This window comes from Engraulis encrasicolus, chromosome 20 (genome assembly GCF_034702125.1).
Source record: "Engraulis encrasicolus isolate BLACKSEA-1 chromosome 20, IST_EnEncr_1.0, whole genome shotgun sequence".
Lineage (NCBI taxonomy): Eukaryota > Metazoa > Chordata > Actinopteri > Clupeiformes > Engraulidae > Engraulis > Engraulis encrasicolus.
The window spans coordinates 34,471,804-34,489,879 of NC_085876.1; the positions used below are offsets into that span (position 1 = coordinate 34,471,804).

Consider the following 18,076-nt stretch of genomic DNA (forward strand, 5'->3'; position numbering starts at 1 on the left):
AACCAAGGGAGGTGGGTCAACCATAACCTGACTCTCGCGCAGATGGATTGTCATCCATCTGGAATTTTGATGGTAACCTTGCTGTTCTAGCCCGTGGGTGTATTCAAAAAAAGCTCGAACGTGATTGGAGAAATTAGGTAACAGTGACGTACTACTTCAACCAGTCACATCGAAGCGGCCCGTGACGTAGTTTTCAGCGACGCGAGATAGAAGCCACAACAGAGCAGTTAGCATGTTGACAGTAGTTCCAGCCCAGCTAGCATGTGTATAGTGGATCATTGTTGGCGTTTGAACGGCAAGCCGCCTGTGGTATGCCACCTGTGTCCGACATCGGACCACTGACGGTTACAAAACACACAAGGCATCGGTGGATTTTGGTTGGCAATCTGACAGTGCACGAGTACTCTGCAGGGTCCAAACAGCGGCATGCTACCTGACAATACATGCTACCAGCCCCTAGCACCAATGGAGGAGGACCGCCTACTCATTTGGTGCCAGCATCGTTTGCATCAGATAAATCACAACAAAGATATGGTAAGTTAGATGTCTTGAAATGGCTATATTTTCTTTTAGTGAACACATCATGGGCATGGGTTTGTCCGTTTCTGACGGGGTGATAAATATTGCAGACAAAATGGACGTCTGCTTGCCTGCACAACCAATGTGACATATATTGATGAATAAAACTTAATCAAGTATGTGTATTTCGCTGAAAATGATTGACCAGCGATAAAATGTTATTCAGACAAAATTGCCAAGCCATATGAAAACAATGCAGCCTCAACAGCATGCAGTTGCTACTAGCATTATTGGTTGTGTTCTGGTCACCGTTAGGCATGCCAATTTACCTATGATAATACAGTAAACCGTTTACAGTCCCATACGTTTTGTATATCCTACCATGAGAGAAATATACACCAGGATTGCATTAACTACTCCCGGTGTGCACGATTAACTTCGGGTCTGATTAACTTGGATGGCATAAAGAGCTGTTCACGTCAGACGAGACAGGATGGGGCGTCTTAAGTTCTATTATACACTTTGGAAACTGCATTACGGTTCGACGAGAGGAGCATGCCGTCGCACGTTTGCCGTTGTTATTGTGCGCGATTGTATTCTCAAACACTTCAGCTGTGGTCAATTCAAATAGTCGATTCGTGAGTGTGCTAAGCACTTCGATAAGTTGTAGGTGACCATCCCTAGTTGATCGGACGACCCAAAGTTAATCGTGCTCACCGTCATAAGCTGGGACACACACACACACACACACACGCTGTGCCATTGTTAATTGATCAATGGTGATGTCTTTTCTCTCTCTCTCTCTCTCTCCATTATTAGGTGACCCAAGACCCACGGTTATATAAGGTATGTCTGATTTATTACATCCATTGCTAGGTCAGAGGCAAAGAGTACATTACTGAAGCAAGCAAAGCCGTATTGTTAAGGGGTGTAAAACCCATTTGTGTAAACAATTAGTTTTTTTCATCGGGGTGGGGATGTGAAATGACTGAGAACCTATTATCAAGGTAAATAGGACCCTTGCTGACCTCACCTGTACCTGTGGCCTCGGAAGGTATCCAATGTTACAGGTTTGAATTCTTAGTAAGAGTAACTGAGAAGTATATGTGCTGTCCTGCACCACTATCCACCTAAACCTACATTAATTTCTCAAGAGACTGTATTCCTCATAACATTACAGTTGACAGACGCTTTTGATCAAAGTGATGTACAAGGGCAGTAATGCAACATGTGGGTGGAAAATACTCTGTACACAGAGTAAGTAGCATACCCTGTTGTTAATGAACTTTAAGTCACCTAGAAATATTTTAAAATGTGTTGCAATCAATTCCCGTGTTGTTTTTGTTCAAAACCTTGTATGTAGCCACAATTGTCACACATAACCTTCTGAAATGTTTGTCTAATATACTTCTATACTTCCTTTGTCTGTGTCTGACGCCAGGAGGTGTATGAAGAAACGACAGCATAGAGGACCCAGCACATCCCCTCACAGATTCCATGCCTTTCAAAATATTAGAACAAGATTTCAAGGCATTTTCCTTAAAGAACTTGCAACATTTCAGGAGTGCGTCACCATTTGGGTTTTCATTTTGTACAATACATCACCTAACACCAAGAACGCTACATTTTGTAAGCTATGTTTCTTGCATTGCCAGTAACCAATATTTAAAAGAAAAAAGAATGTGTATATATAAATTGATATCTTATTTGTCATTATTTACACTTTCATTACTGTACATTGAAAAAAATTAGACAGTGTTTTCTTTTCACAATAAAATTGTATTTACATATGTTCCAATTACTTGTGTACACCATTATTTACACCATTTGTTCAATATTCGATTCGATATTGTGATAAGATTCCACTTCTTTGTTCCTAATGGATGATGGTTAGATTCTGAACTAATGCTGTGTTACATGTTCCATTATGTCTATGAATCTGTCATTAGGGAGAGTCAGTCACAAAAAGCCTCGCTCACAACCAGTAGAATGAAGTACCTTAAAACCATAGGTTGAGCAGAGCAGACAGTCTCGTTAATGAAAGTGGCACATCTGGTATTTAAGTACACATGTTCTGTACAGCTGTCAGCAGACCATGATAACATTTCCAACTCTTCAGTAATGTCTAGATCTTGGTGGGGTAGTGTAGTGTAGATTCTATACACATGTGGTTGTACAGGCACATTTTGAAACAGGCTCAACACAGAAGACCAAAGAAATGGAATTGTGGTAGGTGCAACACGTATGACCTGGCTGGCTCCAAACTTGTGGTGCGCATGCTCTGTGCCAGCCATTACTGAACTCACTGTCTTGTCTACCTAGAGTGTTCATTTGATGGTTTACAACAGTACAAGTGAGGGAAGAGCCTAATTCAATTTCCACTGTACATGTGTAGCAGCTGGATGACCCGGTCTGTGATGACAATCCCAGCAGACGCTGCCAACGCCATGACTTGCCTACCTGAAAACAACACACAATGTTAAAATAGAATCGGCAAACAAGGCAACTGTAATTCTAAAGACTCTATAGGCCTAGTATCTGCATTTTAATTCATACCTATTTAAGGCTAAGACCTGAACAGCAGTAGGCTACTATTACTTAGTTTTAAATTTACTGCTGACCGAAAGGGAGACTTGGGGTCCTTGCCAGTAGCTGGTGAGTGACAGGCCTCACCCTGTTTTTATTCCAGTACCCTCTTGTGTAAATTCTGTTTCCACACGAAGTAGGTCTCTTAATCATGCAAAATCTGTGATTACTTTAGTCTTTACCATCGAAACAGGTTAACAACTAGGGCAGAAAGTGAAAAGGGGAAGCCCACAGACCTATATCAATATGTATAGGTCTGTGGGGAAGCCATCCTGGTGAGTTTGAAGTCAGAATGTCGTCGTGAAATAAACATTCCATCTCTCACATGCCGACGTTTTGGGACATGCTGCATTGGCAGCGATCACGGGGATAGTACATTTAATTTAACACGAACTTAGCATAAACAAATTGGTCTGAATGTGACATCTTGGCATACTATTATGATCAACAGCACTCAGTCACCATAGCATGCGAGGTCTGGAAATGAGGCTTGTACAATATTGAATTACCGGCACTATCAAAAACACGTTAGAAACAACCAAGAGGTTTTCACTCACCATTTATATGTGGCATGGACCTCTCGACTAAAATCCCCACTTAAAGTTGGTCTTGTAAACAGTTGAGGACTGAACATCGCTGCGCTCTGCTCATTCTCCTTCAGTGGATCATTGGAAGAAGAGCGAGAACGTTCTTGCCACCAACTAATTCCTTGTTTTCTGTTCCTCTTTCAAATAATGAATGTTTGGTAGTTTTGATAACACTTGAAATCGCGGAGTTCATACAATATGCAGGCCGCCGTTGTTGTGCTAGCCACTGACTGTGGGGTGTGCTAGCAGCACTACAGTGTTGTCGCGCAAGATGCTACGTCATACCCGTCAACACCTCACTCCACGATGATTGACATTGACATTATCCAATGGTCGGGGCACGTTTATTTTCTACTCGAGGACTTCGGGCTCGACAAGGCTGAACCAGACCCCTGTGCGAGCTCACGAAGTGTAACGAAGATGCACGAAGCACTAGGGGTCTCGCGAGAGCCAGGCTAGGTCAACCATGCCATTTTGGAAATGTTAATTGGTATGCTCTTGGTCAGACCAAGTCTCAAAGATATTTGAGAGTTAATGATAATCAGGCTAACGTTTTGAAGATATCCATGCATGCCTTGCTTTTGGATTACTTTCAACCAATTCATTTGATAATATTTGTTGATTGAAACATGCGCCACACCACCACATTGAATAAATACTTAAAACAGGTATCAAAACATTCATTCCTTTAAAGGGACACTGTGCAGGAAATGGTCAAAAAAGGTACTGCAACTATGGTGCTCATTGAAACTGAGCTGCCTATTGCCAAATGTGATGTTTACAAGAAGGTTAACTAAGTAATAAACAAATATTTTCTAGTATGGTCCAAGCAAAGTCATTTTTGCAGCTAAAAATAAAAATATAAATGAAAAGTGCTATTTTTCCCAGTCAGAATGAAGACTTAGCATTTGATGCTGGGGGTAACTATTCATGAAAAAGGTAACATTAGTGAATGGGCAGCATGAATTCTGGAAATAAACAACTAAAAATCTCACAGAGTGTCCCTTTAGAACATTTGAATGAGGAAATGTCAGAATTGCATTTCAGGGCTCTCTCTCTCTCTCACACACACACACACACACACACACACACACACACACACACACACACACACACACAAACACACAAACACACTAAATGAGACTGTTCATCACTTCATTCATGGATGGTTCAATAAGCTAAAGGGTTACACGAAGTGTTGTATATATCACCGCAAGTGCTAGCATCTCTAAATTGTAGATATCTGTAGCCATCTTGGGCAGTTGTGGTGTTTCATCTGAATGTGACAACATTCTCCAGATAGAGTATGCTAAGGTAGCTGAGGAAGGCACGCACAGATGTATTTAACACGTTTTAGTCATTTCCATAATGTATACTTCCATGACATAGTTGTTTCCAGAGGTCACATGAATAACACTGCCTGTTTACCATCAGGTTTCAAACAAATGCCATTTACACATGCGTAATAGCAACGGTGATATCTAAGGGTCCAGTCAGATTACAATCATAATATCAAGAGGCCTGTTGATATTAGATTAAATGGAAGTCAAATTGTAGGCTTGGGAAATGACCCAAGCTAGATTTGAACATGGGTCCTTGTGGGCATGTGGGAACTTGTTCAAGTGCAGTGTGTCCTGCTCAGTACCAATGACATGAGGTCAGGGGCACCACTAGTAGGCCCCCTGAAAGGAACAAATAGTGGTCCATATGCCAACTGTATCCCAGTCCTACTCTGGGCCCCTGTGGAGCTCCGGACCCCTGAATTGGTCTGATCTACTTTCATTTTTGTGCCCATGGAGGGTCATAAACACACATGTGTCCCATATGTTTACATGTAAATGGGACAGAAGAGGGAAACATCTTCAAGCTCCAAAAAAAAAAAACACGGTCCAGTTAGGGTCTACTCAAAAAGCCTAAAAAGAGTGTAACACACAAGTTACTGTACAAGCAACACAGAAACTTTTGGCTATGCGAAGAAATGAGTGGAATAAAAATGGAGTGGAATACTCTAAAAAAAAAGTACACTTGACTTGACTACAAATAATGAATGTCTTCATATCAATTTATTTTCATTAGGACATACTGTATCTTAGCATGGCATAGCTGTGTTTTAAACATGGTTTTGAATAATCATGTGTCATGCAGTGTCAAAGCAGCTTTTGCAGAAACATTTGATCTTTTTCATTCATATGGTCGTCGATCTTAAGTGATGTCACAGAATGGCCATCAGCGAAGAAGTTAATGACCACGTTGTTATCGTTGTCATTGTAGCTGTTCAGGAACAAATACATATGTGCCTTCACAGCCTACACAGCTTGTCGCTCTGTTTGGATCAAAACCACAGTGCAGTCAGTAAAGCATTAATCACACACACACACACATTTGGTCATATTGCAAGTTTTCTGAAATGTGATGATTGAATATGCAAATGAGATCACATCTAAATTAAATAGGTTAAAGGTACACTGTGCTAGCCTCGCGACGCCATCCTCTGAACTCCACCCAAAGATTTTGGCTCCGCACATCGTCTGGCAAAAGCCTCGAGCTCGGTTCTCTCAGTGTTTCGCCAATCAGCAAACAGTTGAGAGTGGTGACGTAGAACTCACCCGCAAGCTCCGTTACTGATTGGTTAAGGTAACTATATTCACACTTTCGTTTTGTTATTTGTATGCTTTTGCGACGCTATAACGTAACAGGTATGCTAATAAAGCACAATATGGGTTTTAATTTGAGTTTGGAACTTCAATTAATTTAAATGATAGAGTAAGATCAGACCATCTCCCATCGTCCACGGAGACAGATTCCTCATGGCTTTTGCCAGACTGATTGACGGAGTCAACAGTCGGCTTTTCGCCCAGGCTAACACTGTGCAGGAAATGGTAAAAAAGGTAGGGTTACTGCAACTATGCTGCTCATTGAAACTGGGCTGCCTATTGCCAAATGTGATATTTACATGAAAGTTTACTGAGTAATAAACAAATATTTTCTAGTATGGTCCAAGTAGAGCTGCTGGAGCTGCAGCTAAAAATGGCTTTTTTTGGAAATTCAAGATGGCGGACCATAGAGAAGATCCCCCTTTTCATGTATGAAAAGTGTAATTTGCCTAGTCATTATGAATAGGCCTACTTAGAATGTGATGGTGATGCTAGGTTAAGTTTTCATGAAAGAGGTGACATTAGTGAATGGGCAGCATGAATTCTGGAAAAAAAAAACTAAAAATCTCACACAGTGTCCCTTTAAGGATCAATAAAAAAAGTGTGAACCATTAATTTTGTTATTCGTTTAATACATACCTACTACAGTAGTTGCTGCAGATTTGACCACATAGCCTATTTAAGTAGATGTGGTCCCATTTGCATATTTATTCTCTTTTTAATCTCTAATATTTTATTCAATCCTGGTTTACATCAGATTTATGTCAGACTACACTGTTTCGCAGGCTGGCAGGTTTCACAACTAATAGACAATTACCATGGACAGCAAAGACTTCTGATAACATACCACCAAGTATGAAACTTCCAATGAAACCGTGTGGAGTAATCATGACATTTCTATTATTGCCATATAAATCACTGTATAGCATGTTCAGTAAACTTGGAAGTAGGGCTGCACAATTAATCGAAAATCGTGATTAATCGTGATATCGAAATCGTGATATTGAAATCGTGATATCGAAATCGTGATTTAATCGTGGCAATTAACTGTGACGGAGGTCATCTTGCACCTGTTCCCCCCCCTCAGGGATCGAACGTGCCACCTCGTCAACTACAACAGTCCGGCAATGGGAGACACAGTACGATACCGCTGGGCCAACAGACTAGTCTCTCGGCCCGACAGCACCGAGACTGTATGAGACTATCAGAGGGAGGTTTACCAACATTCCACGCCAACTCTGCTAGTTAGCCTGTGTTACATAACCAATTACCTTTGCGTCCTTGAAGCCAGAACATATTGACAGGCTGGCATTTCCGGCTAGAAATCTGTTCACCTACGTTCTATGCTATTGCCTTTTACATAATTACTACAGTTCATTTTATTTTGCTCATCCCGTATACAATTCATTCTTGGTTATATTTAATTTTGTTATTTTGAAAAAAAAAATAAGCAAAAAACAATAATCGTGATTAATAATCGTGATTATGATTTTGACCCAAATAATCGTGATTATGATTTTTTCCATAATCGTGCAGCCCTACTTGAAAGTGCCTCCAACTGACTCTCACACAGGTTTGCTGTCGGACGCGAAGCTTGATTTATCTGCGACCTGAAGTGAAATGTCAAAGGATCAAACATTTACTGTAGCAAAGTGTGAGCTGTTATTCATCATCCACAGGCTTGTATTGGGGGCCCCAAGCGGCTGCCTGCCTAGCATGCTGACAAGATGCGCCTCTGTTTGCCGTAGCAACCACACAGAATGGAAATGTGGAGGCGACAGGGCCATTGGTACCCTGGGCAAAATTGACTGTTGACTCCGTCAATGTGCGGAGCCAAAATCTTTGGGTGGAGTACATAGGATGGCGTCGCCAGGCTAGCATTGAGCCACAACACTACATCTCGATCCAAAAAAGCCATGCAATCTAAACGCAACTTTGTATCTTGGGAGATAAAATGTTTGTGGAATAAAGTAGATAAGATCCTCAACCGAAAGATGTAAAGACCCATGCATAGACGTAGTCAAGGGTGGGCCTGGGCCCGCCCACTTGACATCCAGGCCCTCCCCATTCACACTTGACAGTCAACTTTTGAACTATAATTAATGGCATTGCACTGAGCGATAATTAATCATTTTGTCAAAAGTCTGGTTCATCTTCTGTGATTTCTATGATTTCAATTTCAAGGTATCATTTTTGAGTGCGGTTATATAATATCTACCTCCACGCTTTCGGGTTGGGCCCATCCGTTTTTTTCTGGGCCCACCTGTTTTATTATTTCTGCCTACGCCCCTGGACCGATGTATCCTTATTTGAATGAGAGGGGGCTTGCCTTTGTCTTACCCATGCCCAAACCACAGGGCGAACAGGAAGGACAACCTTGTACAGACACTCCGTCACTGAGGTTAAGTGATGTTAAAGGATGGGCATCCTGGAAGAGTGCCTGGACCACGAAGATATTGATCTCTTCAGTGTAGAACTTCACATCCACACATGCCCATGTGATCCCTGCCATCTGTCTGTTGGGGAAGAGGAATTTTAGAGAGGCAGCATCCCAGACACTTTGCAGTCAGCAGAACAAGTACTAATGTACGCACATACTGTACACTACACACACACACACACACACACACACACACACACACACACACACACACACACACACACACACACACACACACACACACACACACACCAGCTCAAACACATACACAGACAATCTTTTGGTACAATGTCGCAATATGGCATTATTAATAATAATTAATAATTTCTTGTGATGAGTGTTTCACGTTTACAGCCTACTACACACTACAAGACGTGCACAACCACGACCAGCCGTACACTATTAAAGGACAGCGTCCGTTTGTCTGTTTATCTTGCAGTTATCCATTCAGACTGTTTGAATGATTGTAATATAGGCCTACAAGTAAAGTGAGAAGCACTGTCCAAGGACTTAGAGATGTTGGGTAAAAATGGGCTCTTACTGGAAGGTGACAGTAGACCTACTTGTAACTCCGCCATAAAATGATCTGGTAGGACAATCTGAGCAGGCATACACTTGATTCAAATAAAGGGAGAAATAGAGAGAGAGAGAGAGAGAGAGAGAGAGAAAGAGAGAGAGAGAGAGAGAGGGAAGAGAGAGGGAGAGAGAGGGAAGAGAGAGGGATGAGAGAGAGAGAGAATGCAGAAAGGCATACACTAACGCATAACAGTGCAATGCCCACATTAATATTACACAACACATATTCAACATCGTAAAAATGTTGATGAATTAAAAGCATGCGACCAAGGGTCACTACAAACAGGATTCCAAAAAGTTGGGAAAATTCTGTCATTTTCAAAGCATTCAATCTGTTAAAAGATGGAGTATTACAAAGTGCAAAGACAACATATCGGTTGTCAAGCAAATTATTGTTTTGAGGAAAATGTGTGCTGCTCATTTAAAATCTCACCCATGCCACAAATCTCAAAAAAGTCAGGGCCAATACAATGCTTTTAAAGTTGAATGAGAGTGAATTGCCATGCTTAATATGGGAAAGATCCTGACTGCAAGCTGGGCATTTTGCCTTTTAAATATTTTCCATTCTGTAATCAGAAGAGAGTTTCACATGGCTACTGGGTCCATCTGGAATGGCCACATATAAGGTTGACAACATGTGCATTTATGAAGCATTGTGTAAATAGTATTTTTTTCAACAGCTGTCATTGTTTGAGTGTCATTGACAATGGGCATTTCATGATCATACAATCATTTTACAGAACAGAACAGAAATAAGTCCAACATACCTGCATTTTTTATTGTATATCAGTAATTAGTCCCTCAACATCTTCGCTTCTGAGTTATGCAGCTGCTCTCTGTTATTTGTGCATTCATGTTGGCAGTCAATATAACTTATTTAGAAATATTCTTCCTTGTGTTATTTTTTTCAGCATTTTTCAAATACATCAGTATACTGGTCATGTCCCATCTTTTTCGAGATTTGTTGCATGGGTCAAACTTTAAATGCGCAAATAAATGAGCAATCATTTTTTGCTTGGCTTAAGCAGTTGATGTATATACAATATTTACTTTGCACTTTTCTCCAAATTATGTATGAATTGAATGTTTTACAAAGTGCAGCATTTGTTTTTATTCACAAAAGTGTCCAAACATTTTTGGAATCTGTTTGTATTAGTGAGTAATTTAATGTATTTGAACACATACATACATGTACAGACATGTAGGCCTACTGTATGTCTCCCCTCTGACTACAATTCAAAACCCTCCCTCAAGACTAATTTCAGTGAATACTCACCACATCCACAATCTCAGACGCCATGTCCTTATAGTAGTCTGAAGAGGAGTTCAGGAGAGAACTGTTGTAGACATTGTTGTGTAACTGAATGCAAAGTTGATATCCCTGGCAGGGCAATGGATTATCTCCGGGAAATACTGGAATGCCTGCTGAAGACAAGGGTTTTTAAAGTTGTTTGGTTTTAAAGCAGCTTCTTGTTGAAGGTCAATGTAAAAGATTCATGACTAATAAAAATGAATAAATAAAATGGTCATAAAACACATACATTAAGTCATATTTCAGGCATATTAGTCATCAAACATACAAATCACAAAGTATACAAGTCAACTAGAAAGCTAGAGATCAAAAATCAACCTAGTCAAACTCACCTGAGATGTGAAATATCCCAGCATACATAAGACCAACAGCCAGAGCGAGACTTCCAGGTTGAGCCATTTTGCTTGCAGTTAGAGAGACTTGTTTGTCAAGAAAAGCAACCCATATTTATGCACCACGTTTTGATAAGATTTGTTGGTTGAAACGTGTTATATCACCACGTTGGAGAAGTACTGTACTTCAAACAAGTATAAAAACATAGCTGTTTCCATCACATGAATAACAATTTGCCTGTTTGCCATCAGGTGTCAAACAAATGCTATTTACACATGCGTAATAGCAACGGTGATATCTAAGGGTCCAGTCAGATTACAATCATAATATCAAGAGGTCTGTTGATATTAGATTAAATGAAGGTCAAGTTGTAGGGTTGGAAAATGATCCAGGTCGGATTTGAACTTGGGTCCTTGTGGGCATCTGGCCCATACAGGCATGGTATGGTAAGTAGGCTATAATTTAAGTAGCCTATAATTGTAAATATACTAAGTAGCCTATACTTTAATTCATTTGAATGCATATTCAAAAACATCAAGACCTTCAATTTACAGAATACTCACCACATCCACCACCCCAGACGCTACATCCTTATAGTAGTCTGAAGAAGGATCCATAGAGAATAGAATAGAATAGGCAATGTTGTCGAACACCATTTCAAGAGTATAGATGCAGCCAAATGTATTTTCTCTGGGAAATACAGGAAGGGCAGCTGAAGAAAAAGGGAAGGATGTTACTTGTCTGGTTTTAAAGCAACTTCTTGGTGACCTCCTTGGTGAAGGTAACAAACACACACACACACACACATACACACACACACACACACACACACACACACACACACACACACACACACACACACACACACACACACACACACACACACACACACACACACACACACACACACACACACACACACACACACACACACACACACACACACACAATACTTAACATCTGGACATGAAGTACTGCATATAGATATATAAAATAGCCTACAATGTAACATATCATTTTCCCGAGGCAACAGATGATGATACTAGGCTGCAGCAACATATACCAAATCTCTTCAGAAAGCTGAGGGGTAAACAATGCAAAAAAAAACCCCGAACAAACAAAAAACATTACCTCTAAAAGTGTTTTGTGTTTGTGTTGTGAATTGGTCAAAGTTGTAGGTGCAACGTCCCACCCAAATGGTTGGTGTTGCCCCTGTCATTCTTGCAAATAATTTTACCACTACAAAACCCTTTACACACATTGAAATAATGTCTGTAGGTGTGATAAAGCGACAAGCTCTTCACTCGTCAAGGATGGCTTAAACGGTTGGGGTTCAGAGGTAGAAGGATGAGTTTGACTTCAAGATCCAAGAATTATCAAAAATATATAGTTGAGGACGATATTATTAGCCCCCCCTCCTGAAATTAGACGTCTCTCTTGATTTCTCAGTGAGAATGGCCATTATGAACCGTTTATGTTATTCTGGAATCAAATACACTGATGGAGATCATGTCCAATGAGTTCAATTTGGATTTTTCCATTTTCACAATGACTTTAAACAGTAAAATTTAGGGTAAAATGGTCAAATGGCAAGGACAAAATTATTAGCCCCTTTATCATTAATAGTCAATAGAGTGCCATTTATGAACCAAAACTGACATCAGGCACTTTGATTAGTTGTTAACTATGTTGGCACATGCCCTACCAGGGATTTTGGACCATTTTTTCATTGCAAATAGTTAAGCTGGTCCAAATTTGAATGGATGTTGAGGATGGACATTCATTTTCAGCACTCCTCAAAGATTATCTAAAGGATTGAGATCTGAAACACACCATGACCATGGTTTTAGTATCCTTGAAGAACATTTGAAAAGTTTTGGATGGAAGTTTTGGGTTATTATCTTATTGAAAGATCCAGTGAAGATCTTAGCTTCCTCTATGGGCATAATTTTGCATGGTCACCTTCCACATTCTATCATAATCTTCTGTTTTTGTGGTGCCGTACACCCAAACAAGGTTTCTGGTGGCTGAGGGTGCCACAGAATGATGCTTCCACCACCATGTTTAACTGTGGAAACCATGTTATAAAGTTTTAAGGACTATCCCTTTCTTCACCTGACAGAAGCAGAATTCATGCATCAAAGCAGGTGCAATTGAATGTTATCAGATGAAAGCAGAGACTTTCAAAACTCATTTTTGACTTTCAAATGTTCATAGGGAAAGCTCAATAACACTCTGATATGCACCGCCTTTAGTAAAAGGGTTCTTCTGTGATGATGGCCCCAAAGCCCAATATGATGACAAGCCCTAACAGCTGTCTTTCTTGAAATGAAAACTCCAGGTGAGGCCAGGTCAATAACAATCTTCTAGGCAGGTGTCCAATGCTTCTTTGGTCTAATGAGACTAAGCAGTTTCCACAGTTACACAGAGTGTGGGGGCATCAAGTTTTTAGTCTGTTATTCAGTTTCAGACACAGGGAGTCTGGGTCTGGATCTGGATTGCTGGGTCCTCCAACTACATTGTAACCCAAAGTAAACATTTAAATTAGTTCAGAGGTTCTTCAAGGACACTAAAACCATGATACTGGAATGACCCGCTCATAGTCCAGTCCTCAATCCCACTGAGAGTCTAAAGCAAATGTCTATGCTCAGCATCCATGCAATTTGGACCAGCTAGAACACTTTGCAGTGAAGAAATGGGCCAAAATCCCTAGTGGAGCATGTGCCAACCTAGTTAACAATTGATCAAAGTGCCTGTTGTCAGTTTTGGTTCATAAATGGCGTCATATTGACTATTAATTATCAGGCGGCCAATAATTTTGTCCTTGTCATTTTTGCCCATTTTTTGTTTAAACTCATTGTAACGATAGAAAAAAATCAAATTCAACTCATTGGACATTATCTCCATCAGTGTATTTGTTTCCAGAATAACAGAAACGGTTCATAATGGCCATTCTCACTGAGAAATCAAGAGAAATGTCTAATTTCAGGAGGGAGGCTAATAATATCGTCCTCAACTGTATAGCGCTTTTATTTTTCTGACACCAAAACATAATATAAACTTGCACGAGGGCAACTGAATGAATGAATGAATGAACAAACTTAAACTTACTGGCAAAGAAAATAAACTGGATCCGAAAATTAAATGCAGACATAAAGTCGACGGCAATAATCAGCCTAAATGCACTACTCTGACTCAGCAGAAATTTGGACGTGAAGCCAGCTCAACATCAGCTGCTCAGTAATCTGCCCACTCGCAACAATGGGCTGGGTAGGCCTATACATACACCCTTCAATTAGCGATCATCATTCACTTAACTAATGACACACATTTTACATGATTGGTCCATACCATTCTAGACCAACAAACAATCACTACTACAGCTACATTGCTGTTTCAAATAAACAGTCATCATTACGAAAACATACCAAAACTGCCAGTTTACAATGAACGAAACAAAAAAATAACACAGTTGCCCGTGTGTACACTCCCCGCACCCATATGACCTTCCTTTCCTCAGTAAAATCTTGGAAAGGGCAGTGGCGGCCCAACTCCAGCAGCATATGTCCCACCATGAGCTCTTTGAACCCCTACAATCTGGCTTTAGAGCCCACCACAGAGACTGCTCTCGTCAAAATCGCTAACGACCTCCTTACTGCTGCAGACAAAGGCCACCTTACCATCCTCATCCTCCTGGACCTCTCAGCAGCATTTGACACAGTCTCTCATTCCATCCTTCTTAAACGGCTCTCAGAGTTCACTGGATTAACTGGCACAGCACTTAACTGGTTTCATTCATATCCATCCAACCGCCAACAATATGTCACTCTCAAAGAGTGGGGGGGCCAAGCACCGAACCTTGCGGAATGCCGTGGCTGATGGTAACTGTGGTGGAGCGGTCCCCTTCTCCCCCTTCTCTTCACCATCTACATTCTCCCCCTTGGTCGTATCATCCGCTCCCATGGTTTCAGTTTCCACTGCTACGCCGATGACACACAGTTATACATCAGCACCAAACCCTCTCCTCTGTCCCCCCCCACCCCTCTGTCCCCCCTCGTAGTGCCACCTGTGCAGGTCGCGCTCTCTCCGACGGCCCAGGTGTAGCTCGTCTCGACTCGATGCCATCTCGCAGCCAGACGCGCCATTCGGCCCTTCTCTCCGGGAGACGCGTCCTCACGCCACTGTTCCACCACCGCTTGCAGATCGCATGCTGTAGATCGATCTTCTCCTCTGACCCCATGTCTTTATCCCACCGCTGCCACCAAATGTTGAAAAGTAGTTTGTCGAGGGGAGTTTCGATTGTGAGCTTGATTACCGTCGTTTCCAGTTAGCATCACTCGCACTTGATTGTTGACGTCCGTCCGCATTATTCTTCCCCCCAGAACCAAACTACCCCAATTGTCAGTTCCCCCTTTCGTCGCCCAACCACGAGAAACGAGGCTATTCGTAAAGGCACCACGAGGCTTAAAGTTGATTTTTTTTTCAGTTTTTCTCGTAAAGACTTCACGAATGGCCCGAGTTACTGTTGGTGTGGATGCGTGCGTGAAATGTTTGAATATGAATGAAGCACTCGTGACTCTAACTAATGTGTGCACCCATATGTTAGACCACACGGCATGAAACACATTGCAAACATGTTGTATAACTTTCACATAGCCGTCCATGATTAATATTGGCAAGGGATATGAAAGTTTCAAAGAGAAAATGGCGTTGCAAATGTTCAATGGCGCCCGCATAGGGAGCCGTGATGAGGCGCACAGAATCTGCGGCATCAGAGTAGGCTAGCTACTATTTTTGTTCATGCACTTCTGCAGTTCAACAAATATATAGCCTACGCGTAATATATTAAATACTTATACAGGTGTAAAATACACAGTAAACCTATACCGTATTTGCATAAACTGTCTTATCACAAGCACGACTTGTTTTGAACAGCTTCAAAAGTTTATTTCACACACAGTAATACAGTAGGCCAATATTATTTCAGTAATTAGTTATTATTTTAAGCCCATAGGCCTAGTCCAAATATTACGCATTAGTGATGTGGTAGGCTAGAGGTACAGTATGCTTCTTAAAATGGCTAAACCACTGCTCTAAAATCATATTGCTTTGCCATTCCATAGATGTTTAGCGTAAATAACTAGCCTGGTGCTGTAGGTGAAAGTGCTTTGGAAATTACATTACATTACATTGCATTTGGCAGACGCTTTATAACCAAAGCGACTTCCAAAAGAGGACATAATCAAGCCAACATCACAAGCAAATACAAAGTGCACAGGAGATATGAAGAGCAACAAGTGCAGTTGCAAAGAGCGGATAGTTTATTATTTTTTTAATTTTTTTTTTATAAAGAGTAAATAACAAGTACACATTCACACAAACACATACACACACAAACTAAACTAAACTAACCATCATGTCAGGAAATGTACAGTAATCCATACAATGAAGAGCCATGGCTGCGTACGTGAACATCCTGATCCGGACATAAGGTGTCGCTGAAGCTGTTAACATAGTTCACAGAGGTGTGTGTGTGTGTGTGTGTGTGTGTGTGTGTGTGTCAGCAGTGCATGATAAGTTGTCAATCAGCATACAACACACTGAGGCATTTTAGGAATGTGCAACTAACAAAGAGGTATGTAGACTGTTTACAGAGTGTATATGACTAAGTACACTCCTTACATCAACACAATTCCTAATCTACTCTCTCTTTATATTTGTTTTGAGGCATTTAGCTTTCACATGATTCACACCTTCTCCTGTACTCTTTCTAGAACGCATGCAGGGAGGCACACACACACAAAATCACACACACACACACACACACACACACACACACACACACACACACACACACACACACACACACACACTAGAGCGTGGCTCGGGCCGTTTTTTTCTGTCCGAGCCCGGCCCTCAGCCGACAGAAAAGTGATCAACCCCGACCCGAGCCCGAGACAAAAAAAAATGTTTGTGTCCGAACCCGTCCGAAGCCCGAGACCACTGTAATAACAACAGAACCTGTGCGCAAGCAATATTTTCTATGTGGCCTCCTTCATACTCAAAATAGCACGTGATAAATAGCCAGGATAGGCAACTAGGATGAGGCAATTTGCTGTAGCCTAATTTAGTTACGCACGCATAGTAAGTATAAACACAGGCATACATGTGACAGCGCACCTTATGTTTCTTTCGGTTAGACCAGAGATGTTGGGTGTTGTGATCAAATGCATGGGAGGGGCGTGAGAGGATAAGAAAGGCGAAAACTAACGAATACGGTTTGGATGCAGTCAGCGCGGCTATGGACGCATTTGTTACGTTACTGTTAGTGCAAATAAATCCCCGCGAGCCGGTGAAGATGCCACTCCTTGTCGTTAACAAGGATGGGCTATAAGTTCACCCCGAAGAACAGTAGCCTGTTCGGCCCTCCAAGAGAATGTCATTTCCCCTGATGTCCATGCGGTCAATATAAAATCAGGAAAGGTTGCACGCGCATAGTTACAACTGTAGGCTACAGTAAAAGTGACAAGAATTAAGAACCTACGTGAAGGACATGAAATGTCACAGCGGACAAAGTAGTAACAGGAAACCTCTTCGCCCCTACCTTAGGCAACTCCACGTAGCGTGTGCGTCTTCTTTAATCCATATTATGCTCCTTGCTACCCCTTGCTGGAAATGTAATCCTTGGCGAGCAATGCAGTGACAAACTTCGTCATTTTATGTTCAACATTTAAGACAGCACCGAAGGCATGCTAAAACATGGCCTACACTAGGCCTACAACAAAAGACCACGCGTTCACTGACAACTGTATTTGGCGCTTATTAAGAAAGCAAGTTGACTCGGCATTCCTGCTCGGCTGACTGGGAGTGAGCGTCCATGTTGCCACTGGTAACTGGCGCGTGCATACAGCCAATAATAATCACTCGCACGAGTAGCCTACCAACATTTTCATTTACGCATATTCAATTACTTATTTTTTAATCACAAAACTGCCGTTTTGCATGAACTGAAACGTTTCCTCTGATTGCTTACAATTTTCACAATGTCTGTTTGGTTCAAGCCCGAGCC

The 18,076-nt window shown here is 41.3% G+C and overlaps 2 long non-coding RNA genes across 2 annotated transcripts; one reads left to right on the plus strand and one right to left on the minus strand.

Annotated features, from left to right (window-relative positions):
- The first annotated feature begins 379 nt into the window (after positions 1-379).
- On the plus strand, positions 380-2,489 carry LOC134436545 (uncharacterized). The gene is made up of 3 exons (XR_010032229.1): positions 380-534; positions 1,339-1,365; positions 1,961-2,489. It is a non-coding gene; the product is annotated as an uncharacterized LOC134436545 (long non-coding RNA).
- A 3,247-nt stretch (positions 2,490-5,736) lies between these two features.
- LOC134436546 (uncharacterized) lies at positions 5,737-8,855 on the minus strand. Its single transcript, XR_010032230.1, has 2 exons — positions 8,687-8,855; positions 5,737-6,015 (listed from the first exon to the last, which is right to left on the minus strand). It is a non-coding gene; the product is annotated as an uncharacterized LOC134436546 (long non-coding RNA).
- Between the last annotated feature and the right edge of the window lie 9,221 nt (positions 8,856-18,076).